Consider the following 13,135-nt stretch of genomic DNA (forward strand, 5'->3'; position numbering starts at 1 on the left):
GAGACACAGAAACTCACCTTCAGAAACCAGCCGCATGGAAGGAAAGAATGTGGTCTGATGTTGTCCTAAAATATCCCAGAACCTGTCACTCAAAACAGTCAGTGTACCCAAAATGCAGCTTCACCAACCAGCTCTCAGCTTCCTCCATCTGGACACTCCCTCCCAGGTATGGGACAGTCCAAGGTGAGTCTCTGTGTAAACAGCGAATGGGGGAGAGAGGGATATTCCAGACATATCCCAAATGGACCATTCCAGAGAGAAACCTGTCTGCCTCTCTCTCTCACTCTCCCTCCCCCAAAAGCGTCATTAACAGAAGAGAAAAACTGCTGTAATTTAAAACCTGGAGGGGCCGGTTTGGTTAATAACCATTTAACACAGATTGTATTAAATGTCTTTCACTATTCACCTCCACTAAACAGAAAGTTCAGAAAATGACTCATTGCAATTGCCTTGAAATTCTGACAAAGTGTTATTGCTGGAGAGGCCTGTTTGACTGCAGGACAAACATGCGGTTTTTATTCGGTTTTTCATTTCCACTGTGTGACAAAGACTGAAACTAGAGCCAGGTTAATGAGGCAGCGAAGAGAACTTTTATAACCAGTGACATTTCACAGAACAATTCTTACCCATATTTACTGTTGTTTTAGTCAATGATTCTTTGCCCTGTATTTGATGCTGCTGTATTTATGTATTAGCTGTAATCAATCAATAAAACCTTCTTAACATTCACCAGTTTAATGTTACAAGGGTTCACAAAGCTGGGAAATGGCCATTTAACACAAATGGTATTAAAGATCTTCCACTTTTCACCTCCAGTTTATATAAAGTTCAGCAATAAAGACCTCTACTTCTGACAAAGAGTTTTTACTGCTGTAATAAAGTGTCACTTGTTTCCATTTGCTTCCTGACTGTTTCTATCCTCTGCTCTCCTGAGGGATTCAGAGGGATTTTTGTTCATTGTTTGTCCACGTTCAGGAGGTTCCAGCTCCTCTGCAGCTGCTGTCCTGGAGAAATTAATTGCATTGCATTCAAAATCTTTCCCTCATTTTGGAGATATGAGGAGAGACTGCTTACACTAGTAGAGGGGTGAAACAAATAGGCAGGGAGTTATTATGGTCTGGAATTCACTGTCTGACAGGTTTCTGAAAGCAGATTCAATATTAAATTTCAAAGGTCAATTGGAGTAAAATTTCAACGACTCTTAGTTATGGTAGAGAAGATAGGGGCGGCACAGTGGCGGAGTGGTTAGCACCGCAGCCTCACAGCTCCAGGGACCCGGGTTCGATTCCGGGTACTGCCTGTGTGGAGTTTGCAAGTTCTCCCTGTGTCTGCGTGGGTTTTCTCCGGGTGCTCCGGTTTCCTCCCACAAGCCAAAAGACTTGCAGGTTGATAGGTAAATTGGCCATTATAAATTGTCACTAGTATGGGTAGGTGGTAGGGAAATATAGGGACAGGTGGGGATGTTTGGTAGGAATATGGGATCAGTGTAGGATTAGTATAAAATGGGTGGTTGATGTTCGGCACAGACTTGGTGGGCCGAAGGGCCTGTTTCAGTGCTGTATCTCTAATCTAATCTAATCTAATACCAGCATAGAAAGAGAAGTGTGAGAGAGAGAGATGTCATAACAAAGGTGATCAAGAACTCAACACAACTTATATTGAGAGTTTTTATTTATAAATGACTGTTTGAGTTTTATTTGATCCTGTTGTTTTATTTATACATTACCTTTAATCACTCAAAATAACTTTGCAAACAGGAATGAGTTTCATGTTACAAGTGTTCACACAGTAGAAAAATAGCTATTTTACAAAAGTTGCATTGAAATTATTTTATTTAGCATCTCAAGTTTACAATAAAGTAAATTCTTCAGGCTTGTGGAAACTTTCAAACTCAGCAAGGGAATCTCCCATCAGTAATGGCTCACCACCTCCATCTGCTGGTGTCCCTGTCTCACTGCAGTTACTGTCCCCCTCTCACCATCTCGAAAGGCTGGTACCCCTGTCTCACCGCAGTTAATGTCCCTCTCTCACCATCTCCATCTGCTGGTGTCCCTGTCTCATTGCAGTTACTGTCCCCCTCTCACCATCTCGATAGGCTGGTACCCCTGCCTCACTGCAGTTACTGTCCCCCTCTCACTATATCCATCTGCTGGTGTCCCTGTGTCACTTCAGTTACTGTCCTTTCCTCACCATATCCATCTCCTGGTGTCCCTGTGTCACTTCAGTAACTGCCCCATCTCACCATCTCCATCTGCTGGTATCCCTGTCTTACTGCAGCTACTGGCCCACTCACCATCTCCATCTGCTGGTGTCACTGCCTCACTGCAGTTACTGTCCCCCTCTCACCATCTCCATCTGCTGGTGTCCCTGTCTCATTGCAGTTACTGTCCCCCTCTCACCATCTCGATAGGCTGGTACCCCTGCCTCACTGCAGTTACTGTCCCCCTCTCACCATATCCATCTGCTGGTGCCCCTGTGTCACTTCAGTTACTGTCCTTTCCTCACCATCTCCATCTCCTGGTGTCCCTGTGTCACTGCAGTTACTGCCCCCTCTCACCATCGCTATCTGCTGGTATCCCTGTCTTACTGCAGCTACTGGCCCACTCACCATCTCCATCTGCTGGTGTCACTGCCTCACTGCAGTTACTGCTCCCCTCTGTCCATCTCCATCTGCTGGTGTCCCTGACAAACTGCAGTTACTGCACTGCTCAAGACCTCAAATTTACTCCGATTTGCAGCTTTGTCCACTGGCTGCTGCTGTTGACAACAGCAACCACGAGGTGGCGCTGCACTGGCACATGCGCAAACGTATCCTATTCCCGTTAACCATCAGGGTCTGCACGTTCATTCACTGCCAGGACTGAAGATGGCACTGGTCAAATAATCACAGAGGCGGGTGGAGGGTGAGAGGTGGAGCTGGGGGTCTGGGGAGGAGGAGGGGGAATGGGATTTAGTTCCAGTGTTTGAAACCCTTCAGCTCTTTCTATGATTTCACTAATTTAACAATGAGATTGAGAGGGTATTTCACCCCCTTCTTCAGCTCCTGTCTGAATTTAGTCTGGGTCACAATGTAAATACATGTGTTGGTGCAGGAACTGAGATTCTGCAGCATCTTTGATGTTTGTTCTGTGATAAAGAGAGGGTCAGTGTAGGAGGAATAATAATAATTATCTGTAATTCTCCTATAAATGTTAAACACAACCCGGGTCACCCATAACAGGATAAAACTGCCGGATATACTGAAGAGTAAAATAATTGATTTCCTGCGACTCTCCATCTCTGGGTCCTTGTGATTCTCTGCATTGCTGTGGCGCCGGAATCCCCTGCGGACTTTACTGGAGAATAAAATCCGTCTGACAGTCAGAACATTGAGCAGCAAAATCAGAAAGACCGGGACACAAGGGGTTAAAATGAGGTTAAACAATTCAAATGCCCCCATATGGGGGAATTAAAGAAGCTCAGTTTATAAACACAACCCATGGGAACATTATCAATAATGTATTGTTGTTTCAGTGTAAAGTACCAGGGGAGAGACTCTAAACAGCCCAGCACACTCACTGTTCCCACAACCACAGCAGCCCTTTTCTCGCTGCAATATTTTGTTTTCAGCTTCTCACAACAAATGGCCACAAATCGATCAAAGGTGAAAGTGACTGTGAGCCAGACAGAAACAACTGTGGATGCACAAAGCAGAACGATAATGAGAGAACACACAGGAGTAATTCTCAGGAATGAATATGGGAAATAAATTAAAACAATCCAGTACAATATGGGATCAGTGATAACGACCAGGAGATCAGACACTGCCATTCCCACCAGGTAGACACTGATACATTTGGAGAGACCGCACTTTCCTCGGGACAGGATCACAATCGCCACCAAGTTAACTGGAAGAGAGAGAGAAAAGGAAGCAGAGAAATTACTGATCAGACCTGGAGACAAAGCAGCAGTTTGACAGGATCTGGGCTGAGATTTCCAGCTTTGTTGCTGCATCGAGCAGTGAAAACTGATTCATTGACCCGGGCAGTGCTTTGTCACAGTGAAATGTTTGTAAACACAGTTATTAATAATGAATTGGGAAATTGATGCAGAAAGTGAATAAAGTCAGCACCGGATCTACTGGAAGTACTGAGTGAGGATGCAGTGTCAGTGGGGAAATGAGAAGGGGTTTTACAGAGATGGAATCCAATGGGTTAATTGGGAATGTGTCTCCAGACTGTTGGTAGGGAAGGTTTGGGGAGAGCGGGATGTGTAGCTGGTTTGTTGCTCTGGGTTCAGGGAAAAGACATAGACTGTCATCAAATGGGAAAACTGCAGCACTGTGTTAGAGCATCAGCAAAGATCAAGAATGGCAGAGCAGGCTCTAAGGGCTGAATGGCCACCTCCAGCTCCCATGTTACTGTATTCCTATCAGGTTGGACAAAGGACATGGAGGTGGAGCCAGTGAGTGAGATTGGGAGGGAGAGAAGGAAAAGGACATGTTGGAGCAGGAGGGGAGACTGGAGCAGATGGTTTGGGAAAGTGGATAAACTGAAGCAATGGATGAGGAGACTGAGGAATCAATACAGTGAGAGGAGAGGCTGAGATTCACAGGGAGAGACTGCAGCAGAGTGTTAGAGGAAATCTAATCTATAGATCCCAGTAATACAACTCAATTCATACATTCAAACAATAATCCCTGTGGTTATTGGTGTTGGAGAACAGTTCATTGTTCATACAATATAGTCAATATATTTAGTTTGTACAGGCTATTAAATATAAATGTAAATATATTTCTGATATCAGCCTCGCTCTTTATTGAATTCAGCAGTCACAGAGATTTTAAAGTGAAGTATTTAAATAATGAATTACCATCAGTGATGAACTGATTCTATTCTGTTTATTCAGTCACTAAGTAAGGAATAGGAACTTTCTACAAAACAAAATGAGGACCTGACAGAAATCAACACAGAGGATCAAGTCCAACAGGAAAATGAACACAATCTGACAACAGACAAATTCAACTCACAGTTTCTCTCACTAATTGTTCTGGACATTCCAGCACTTTATGATAGTGAATTATTTACACTGCTGCTTCTTTCTCTTTCTCTTTACTTCTGCTTTTCTTTGTCCATCGGTTTCGTTCTCCCTGCTCCTTTTCTCCTTCCCTATCTCTCTGGAGTACTCACACCCTGTAAACTGTTACTTAATGCTGCTTTTCACATATGATTTATTCCTAACATTCTGCTTCTGTGTTCTGTTCACCAGCCCCAGGTTCAATGATTTTATTCTCTGAGTCAGTTTGTTCAATGGTGAAACCTCTGTGAATAATTTAATGTATCTACAGAACACTCAAGTCTCCACCTGTTCACCTACACTCTTCACTTCATCGACAATACATGGAATAAACAGGATCGAAAGTTACTTCCAGACAAACCTCACAATCATTGAAATTCCATCTCCTGGAATTATAAAGTAATCTGTTTGAATGTGGGATTGTTTAATTAATAAAACACTATCATCAGCGCTGCAACTGATAATCTACAGATAAATGGAAAGACTCTTGATTCCAACTGATAGAGTGAAAACCAGTAAAACATCAGATCAATACTTTCTATTTTACAATGCAGTCCAGTGACAGTGAAGGTCCACAGTGAAGCAGAGAAGGAGAAGTGAAAGTGTCAGCAGCAAACTCAGTTCAGTAGCCAGACCTCTGAAGCAGCGTCAGACACACACAGAGTGAAATAATATTTGATAACTGTCATAATCAATAAATACATTGAAATCCCAGTTGAACTGAGCCATGTTATTTGGGAGGGAGGACATTGTTCTGTCCCCTTGTAACACTGAGACCGTGAGATGTCTCATTATCAATCAAAAAAAAATCATAAAAATATTCCAGGACCGGTTAGATCCACATCACGAAAATATTAAAAGTCCTACTGGTCTGATTATTGATCCTAACTGAAACATCTCATTCCAATACATTCAATACACAGAATAATCCAATAACAAAGCCACAGTTACTTAAAACAATACCATTAAATACATGATACAATTCCTGCAAGAATGAAAGAGTGGACAATGAGGGGATTCCATCAGTAAATTGCTGGAAAAGAACAGGCGGCTGCGTAACACACACAGAGGGAAATAATACCGAGTACAGCAGCACAGTTAACATTTATTTACACCATTAACAGCTGAGATACTGCTTACCAGCAACTCCAATTGCTGCAAGTACAGGATAGTTAATGAATATGAACTGAACGAATACTGGATATCCCATTTCAATGCGAAGCAGAGACTTCTATTAGCCTGGAATCCACAGCTCCAGCAGGCACTCTGAGCTGATCCATTCCAATGGGTCCTGATTGAAACAGGGGATAAGTCTCCACTGACACGGTTATACCCCTGATCATTGCTATTAATTACACTCACCTGAACAAACACATTACATCAGCAGCTTTGACTCTGATGTAAATAATGTGGTAGATAAAACACAATCATTTCAATGTCAATGACATTTTCTGAGTAAGACCTCTCTCGGGAATAAACCTGAAATCTGTACTCATACTGGATGGATGGCAATTATGAGAGGCGTCATTTACATTTTCCATATTATTGCATTGACCTTGTTCACTCCTGGCATTTCTATTGTAAATGTAACTGATCTGTCTGCACTGGACACTGAATCCAGGGACAAAAGCAATCCCGTTTCACTCTGTTCCTGCCTTTTCCCAGTTAAAATGCGAACTTTGAGTTTCTGATTCGGGACCATGTTCAGGGTTGCAGCCCAGAAACTACTGTGAGTGATATTACGGGACAGACACTGTCCGCATCCATTTGGGAGGCAGTTGGGTAGTGATAATATCACTGGTCACATAATCCAGAGGCCCAACCTGATGGCCTGGGGACAGGGGTTCAGATCCCACAACGGAAGCTATATAAAACAGAGGGAGCTCCCTTTCTGTGTATAAAGTAGAGGGAGCTCCCTTTCTATGTATAAAGTAGAGGGAGCTCCCTCTTTATTTATAAAGTTGGGGGAGATGAAGGAAAGAGGAGAGAGGGAAACGAAAACAAATGGGGAAATGGAGAGAAAGTGGACAAAGTGGAAGACAGTGAGAGACAGAAGAGATAGTGAAATGAGACCTTGACGGAACCCCAGTAACAATCCCCATTGTCTGCCCAGTCCGATATTTGGGGTTCAATGTGAGTGTTTCAGGGATGAGTGTTAGATGAGTGTTTGATATTTTCAAACTGCATTGACATTCCCAACAAAAGCAAGAGTTAAAGATTCAAAATTAACCAAACAAATGGCTCAAAGCATTGCTGTCCATGTACAGAGGGACAGAGAGATGGAGGGAGTGAGACACAGATGGAGAGAGACACTGACAGATTGGGACAGAGACAGAGGGAGAGAGAGAGACAGGGGTAGAATGATAGAGGAAAAAGGAGAAACAGAGACAGAGGGGGAGAGACAGAAAGGGAGGCAGGTAAATGCAGAGTGAGACAGACAGAAAGGGAGGCAAGCAGATGCAGAGGGAGAGAGACAAATGCAGAGGGAGAAAGGGACAGAGAGAGAGAGAGGGAGGGAGAAAAACAGAGGGAGAAACAGAGACAGAGGGACAGACAGACAGAGAGAGAGGGAGAGAGGGTGGGCGAGATTATAGGAAAAACTTTACATCTAATAATGTTGAGAAAAGATAGAATTAAAAAGTAAAACTGGCTGTGTGCAGGAACTAATTTTGAAAGGAGAGATCAGAGGTTTAGTGTGAATGTTTTGGGGGTGAGTGTTGGATCAGTGATTGATAGTTTCAAATTGAAGTGACATTTAAAATAATTCCAAAAAATATTATTAAACACTGACAAACTTTAGAAGCAGGGGAAATGGGATACAGTGTGTGAGGGGACTTTGACAGAACTTCAGTAACAATCCCCATTATCTGCAGAGTCCTGTATTGGGGGTTTAGTGAGAGAGTTTAGGGGGCGAGTGTTGATCAGTGTTTGATATTTTCTAACTGCAGTGACGATCCCAGCAAGAGCAAGATTTACAGGTTCAAAATTAACCAAGAAATGGATAAAAACATTTCTGCCCAAGGAGAGAGAGATGGTGTCAGAGACAGAGTCATGGAAAGAGGAAGAGAAAGAGGGAGAGGGTGAGGGTGGGGGGGGGGGGGGAGAGAGAGAGAGAGAGAAAGATGGGAAGAAACAGACATGAGAGGGAGAGACAAATAGAGAGGATGAGACATGTTGTAACAATCATTAACAATCCTCATTATCTGCCCAGTCCTGTTTTTGGAGGTTAGTGTGAGTGTTTTTGGGGTGAATGTTGGATCAGTGTTTCATATTTTCAAACTGCAGTGACATTCCCAACAAGGCTGTTAAAGTATATAAGAGCAGGGAGGTTATGCTGGAACTGTATAACTCATTGCTTAAGCACCATAATGAGACCTCCCAGGGCAGGTAAAGTGTGAGTTTAGATACAGAGTAAAGCAGTGGATTTAGAGAAGGAGGGAGAGACGGGCAGAAAGAGTGAGGAGATATGGGGAGGCAGGTGAAGTGTTTATTTTGTCTGTCATTTAACTCAACCCCCAATGATAACCAACATGGTGGGAGCGAGTGATAGACAGAGAGAGTGGAACAGAGGTAGAGTAACAGAGAGATAGGGAGAGATAGAAATGGAGAGAGAACAGAGAGATAGTGAGGGATAGAGACAGAAGCAGAGAGATAGAAAGTGCCAGGAGACCCTGAGACACTTTAGAAGCAGGGGGACGGGGAGACAGGCTGTGTGGAGACCCTGGGGTAACGTTACAGATAGACAGGGTAGATGTAGGTAAGATGTTTCTCCTGGTTGAGGAGTCTAGAACCAGGGGATACATTTTCAAAATAAGGGGGAAGCCACTTGGGACAGAGATGAGGAGAAATGTCATTACTCAGAGGGTTGTGAATCTTAGGAATTCTCTATCCCAGAGGGCTGCGGAGGCTCAGTCATTGAGTATGTTTAAAGCAGAGATTGACAGATTGCTGAATACCAATGACAGAAAGGGTATGAGGATAGTCTGGGAAAAACACATTGAAGTGGATGATCAGTCATGATCGTCTTGAATGGCGGAGAAGGCTCGATGGGCTGAATGGCCTACTCCTGTTCCTATATTCCAAAGCTGCCGAAATAGTTTCTCTCAAACTACCCCATCAGTTCCCCTTAATATCTCAACAACTTTGATCAAATCACCTTGATCCTCCTAAATTCCAGGTAATAAATCCCCAGTTTGTGTAATATCACCTTGTAATTTAACCCTTGGAGTCCAGTTATCATTCTGGTAAATCTACACTGCACTCAAATGGACATGGACCCCTCAAGTCTCTTTGGACCTCCAGTGTTTCTATCTTTTCACCATTTATAAAGTACTCTGTTCTAATCTTTTTAACTGACATTGAAATCTATCTCGCACAGTTTTAACCATTCACTTCAGATATCTCTTTGCATTGTTCTGCTTCCAGCTACACTGCTTACAATGCTGACTGTTTCTGTGTCATTGGTAAACTTGGGTATGTTGCATTCTCCCACATCATCTTAAATCGTTAATAAATACAGCAAAACTGAGACACACACGGGCTTTGCACTAGTAGACAGGAGTGAATCATTCCATCCTAGAGGTTTTTCAATTCCAGATTTATGTTTATTTTTAGAAAAAACAAAATTCAAATTCACAACAGCCCTGTGTGGGATTTGAACTCCTACTTTTTCAATCATCAGCTCAGGCCTTCAAATTAAAACCCATAAAAAGAGATTCATTTTCCGACTGCAGTTGTGTGACTGACTGAGGTTTTGTATGTTGTTCCCTTCTACTCTTCTTCCATGTGTTTGAAGTCTTTGAAGTTTGTCAGACATTGGTAAACTACTTCATGTGGTGTTTTGTAAATACCTTCAATTCTGTGTATCTGGAAGGGACACAATTCAAATTCTCACCTTATTGCATCAACTAAAACCTGCAGGTCCATTCAAACAACTCTATTTCCTGTCTCTGCAAAGATAGCTCGCACTTCCACAATGCAGGAATGTCTGAATGGAAACAGCTTTTGACACATTTCCCAACACGTTTGCTAACACTTTTCAGGATGAAGCTAAATTCAACTCACAGATTCCAAGCGCCAAATTGAGCTTTTGCGTAGAACAGGGAACATTGATGAAATCCCAGATCTCTCTGTTCTGTCACCCATTTTAACATTGTACCATTTAGTTTATATCACTCAGTCTTCCTTCCAAAATGCATCACTTCACATTTCTCAGCATTGAAGTTAACCTGCCCTGTGTCTGTCCAATGATAGGTTGGATAGTAAGCTGTCAAGAGGACATAAAGTGTCTATAAAGAGATTTCCATAGGTTAAGTGAGTGAGGAAAAAATTGGGAGATGGAGTACAATGTGGGAAAATGTGAGCTTGTCCACTTTAGCAGGAAGAATAAAAATCAGTATATTATTGAAATGGAGAGAGACTGCAGAACTGTATGGTACAGAGGGATCTGGGTGTCCTGGTACATGAATCACAAAATGTTACCGTGTAGCTACAGCGAGTGATTAGGAAGGCAAATGGAATGTTGTTGTTTATTGCAAGGTGAATAGAATATCAAAGTAGGGAAGTGTTGCTACAGCTGTACAGGGCATAAGTTAGACGACGTCTGCAGGATTGTGGACACTTTTGGTCTCCTTACTGAAGAAATTATATAATTGCATTCGAAGTAGTTCAGAGAAGGTTCACTGGGCTGATTCCTGGGATGAAGGGGTTATCTTATGAGGAAAGGTTGAACAGGTTGGGTCTATACCCACTGGAGTTTAGAGGAATGAGAGGTGATCTGAGTGAAACATCTCAGGTCCCGAGGGGACTGGACAGGGTGGATGCTGAGAGGATGTTTCCCCTTGTTGGGGAGACTAGAACTAGGGGACACAGTTTAAAAATTAGGGACATCCCATTTAAAACTGAGATGAGGAGAAATGTGTTTCTCTCAGAGGGGGGTCAGTCAGTGGAATTCTCTTCTCCAGAGACCAGTGGAGGCTGGATCATTGAATATATTCAAGGCTGAGTTAGATAGATTTTTGATCAGTTAGGGAGTCAAGGGTTATGGAACGCAGACAGGAAAGTGGAGTTGAGCTCACAATCAGATCAGCCATTGAATGACAGAGCAGGCTCGAGGGGCCGAATGGCCTACTCCTGCTCCTAATTCATTTGTTCGTGTGTGTTCCATTTCACCAGACTGCCTCGCTCCTCCTGAAGTCTGCTACTAGTCCCTTCCCTGTTTATTACATTGCAGATGTCACAAACATTGGCAAACATTGAAGTTATGCCCTGTAAACACAAGTCCAAGTCATTAGTATATATCAAAAAGAGCAGTGGTCCTAATATAAACCTCCACTGTATACCTCCCTCCAGTCTGAAACAACCATTGTCCACTCTCTCAGCCAATGTCGTATCCACTCAGCCAATGTCCCTTTCATCCCTGGAGCACCAATATTGCTAACTGGTCAATTAGGAGGCACCATTAAGTCCTCCCCATGAGGACCCTGGTCCCAGACCTCTCTGTTTGCTCTCTCCCATCAACATTCCCCAGACAGGTACAGCATGGATTAGATACAGAGTAATGCTCCTTCTGCACTGTCCCATCCAACAGTCCCAGGACAGGAACATCATGGGGTGGTGACAGAGTGAATCTCACTCTACACTGTCCGAAACAGAGAGAGAGAGAGAGATAATGAGAGAAATAGAGAGAGACACAGACAGACAGGGTGACTGAGAGTGAAAGAAGGATATTTAACATCAGACATCGGAAGATGAGGAGGCAATTTAACCCCTCGACCCTGTTCCAGCATTCAGTGAGATCAGGGCTGATCTGTGATCCAACTAACACCATATATCCCACCTTTGCCCCTTATCTCTTAATACCTTTGGTTAACAACAATCTATCAATCACAGGTTTAAAAATTAACCAATAAGCCAGCATGAAAATTCCACAAACAACATCATGAGGGTGTGCTGGCTCCCACAGTGGAATAGCTTGCTGAATATTTAAAATGGAGACAGAGAGAGAGAGAGACAGAGATAGGAGAGAGAGGGAAAGACAGATGGAGGAACAGAGAGACAGAGATGGAAGGAGAGAGAGGGAGTGACAGGGAGGGAAAGACAGACGGAGAGACAGAGAGAGAGAGACGGAGATAGAAGGAGAGAGAGGGATAGACAGAGAGGGAAAGACAGACGGAGAGACAGAGAGAGAGAGGGGAAGATGGAAGGAGAGAGATGGAGTGTTAGGGAGGGAAAGACAGATGGAGGGACAGAGAGAGAGAGAGACAGGGAGAGAGATGGAATGACAGGGAGGGAAGGACAGATGGAGGGATAGAGAGAGAGGGGCAGAGATGGAAGGAGAGAGAGAGAGAGACAGAGAGGTAAAGACAGATGGAGGGACAAAGTGAGAGACAGAGATAGAAGGAGAGAGATGGTGTGACAGGGAGGGAATGATAGATGGAGGGATAGACAGAGAGAGACAGAGATAGAAGGACCGAGAGGGAGTGACAGAGAGGGAAAGACAGTTGGAGGGACAGAGAGAGAGACAGAGAGAGAAGGAGAGAGAGGGAGTGTCAGGGAGAGAAGGAGAGAGAGGGAGAGACAGAGAGGGAAAGGCAATTGGAGAGAGAGAGAGCGAGACAGAGAGAGAGGCAGAGACAGAGATAGAAGGAGAGAGAGGGAGAGACAGAAAGGGAAGGACAGATGGAGGGACACAGAGAGAGGCAGAGACGGAGATAGAAGGAGAGTGACGGAGAGACAGAGAGGGAAAGACGGATGGAGTGACAGAGAGAGAGACAGAGAGAGTGGCAGAGACAGAGATAGAAGGAGAGAGAGGGAGAGACAGAAAGGGAGAGGCTGTTGGAGAGACAGAGAGAGCGAGACAGAGATCGAAGGAGAGAGAGGAAGTGACAGGGAGAGAAAGACAGATGGAGGGACAGAGTGAGAGACAGAGAGAGAATGAGCGAGATGGAGTGACAGGGAGGGAAGGAAAGATGGATGGATAGATGGAGAGAGACAGAGATAGAAGGAGAGAGAGGGAGTGACATGTGGGAAGGACAGATGGAGGGACAGAGAGAGAGGCAGAGATGGAAGGAGAGAGAGG

Source organism: Heterodontus francisci, unplaced genomic scaffold (genome assembly GCF_036365525.1).
Source record: "Heterodontus francisci isolate sHetFra1 unplaced genomic scaffold, sHetFra1.hap1 HAP1_SCAFFOLD_166, whole genome shotgun sequence".
NCBI lineage: Eukaryota > Metazoa > Chordata > Chondrichthyes > Heterodontiformes > Heterodontidae > Heterodontus > Heterodontus francisci.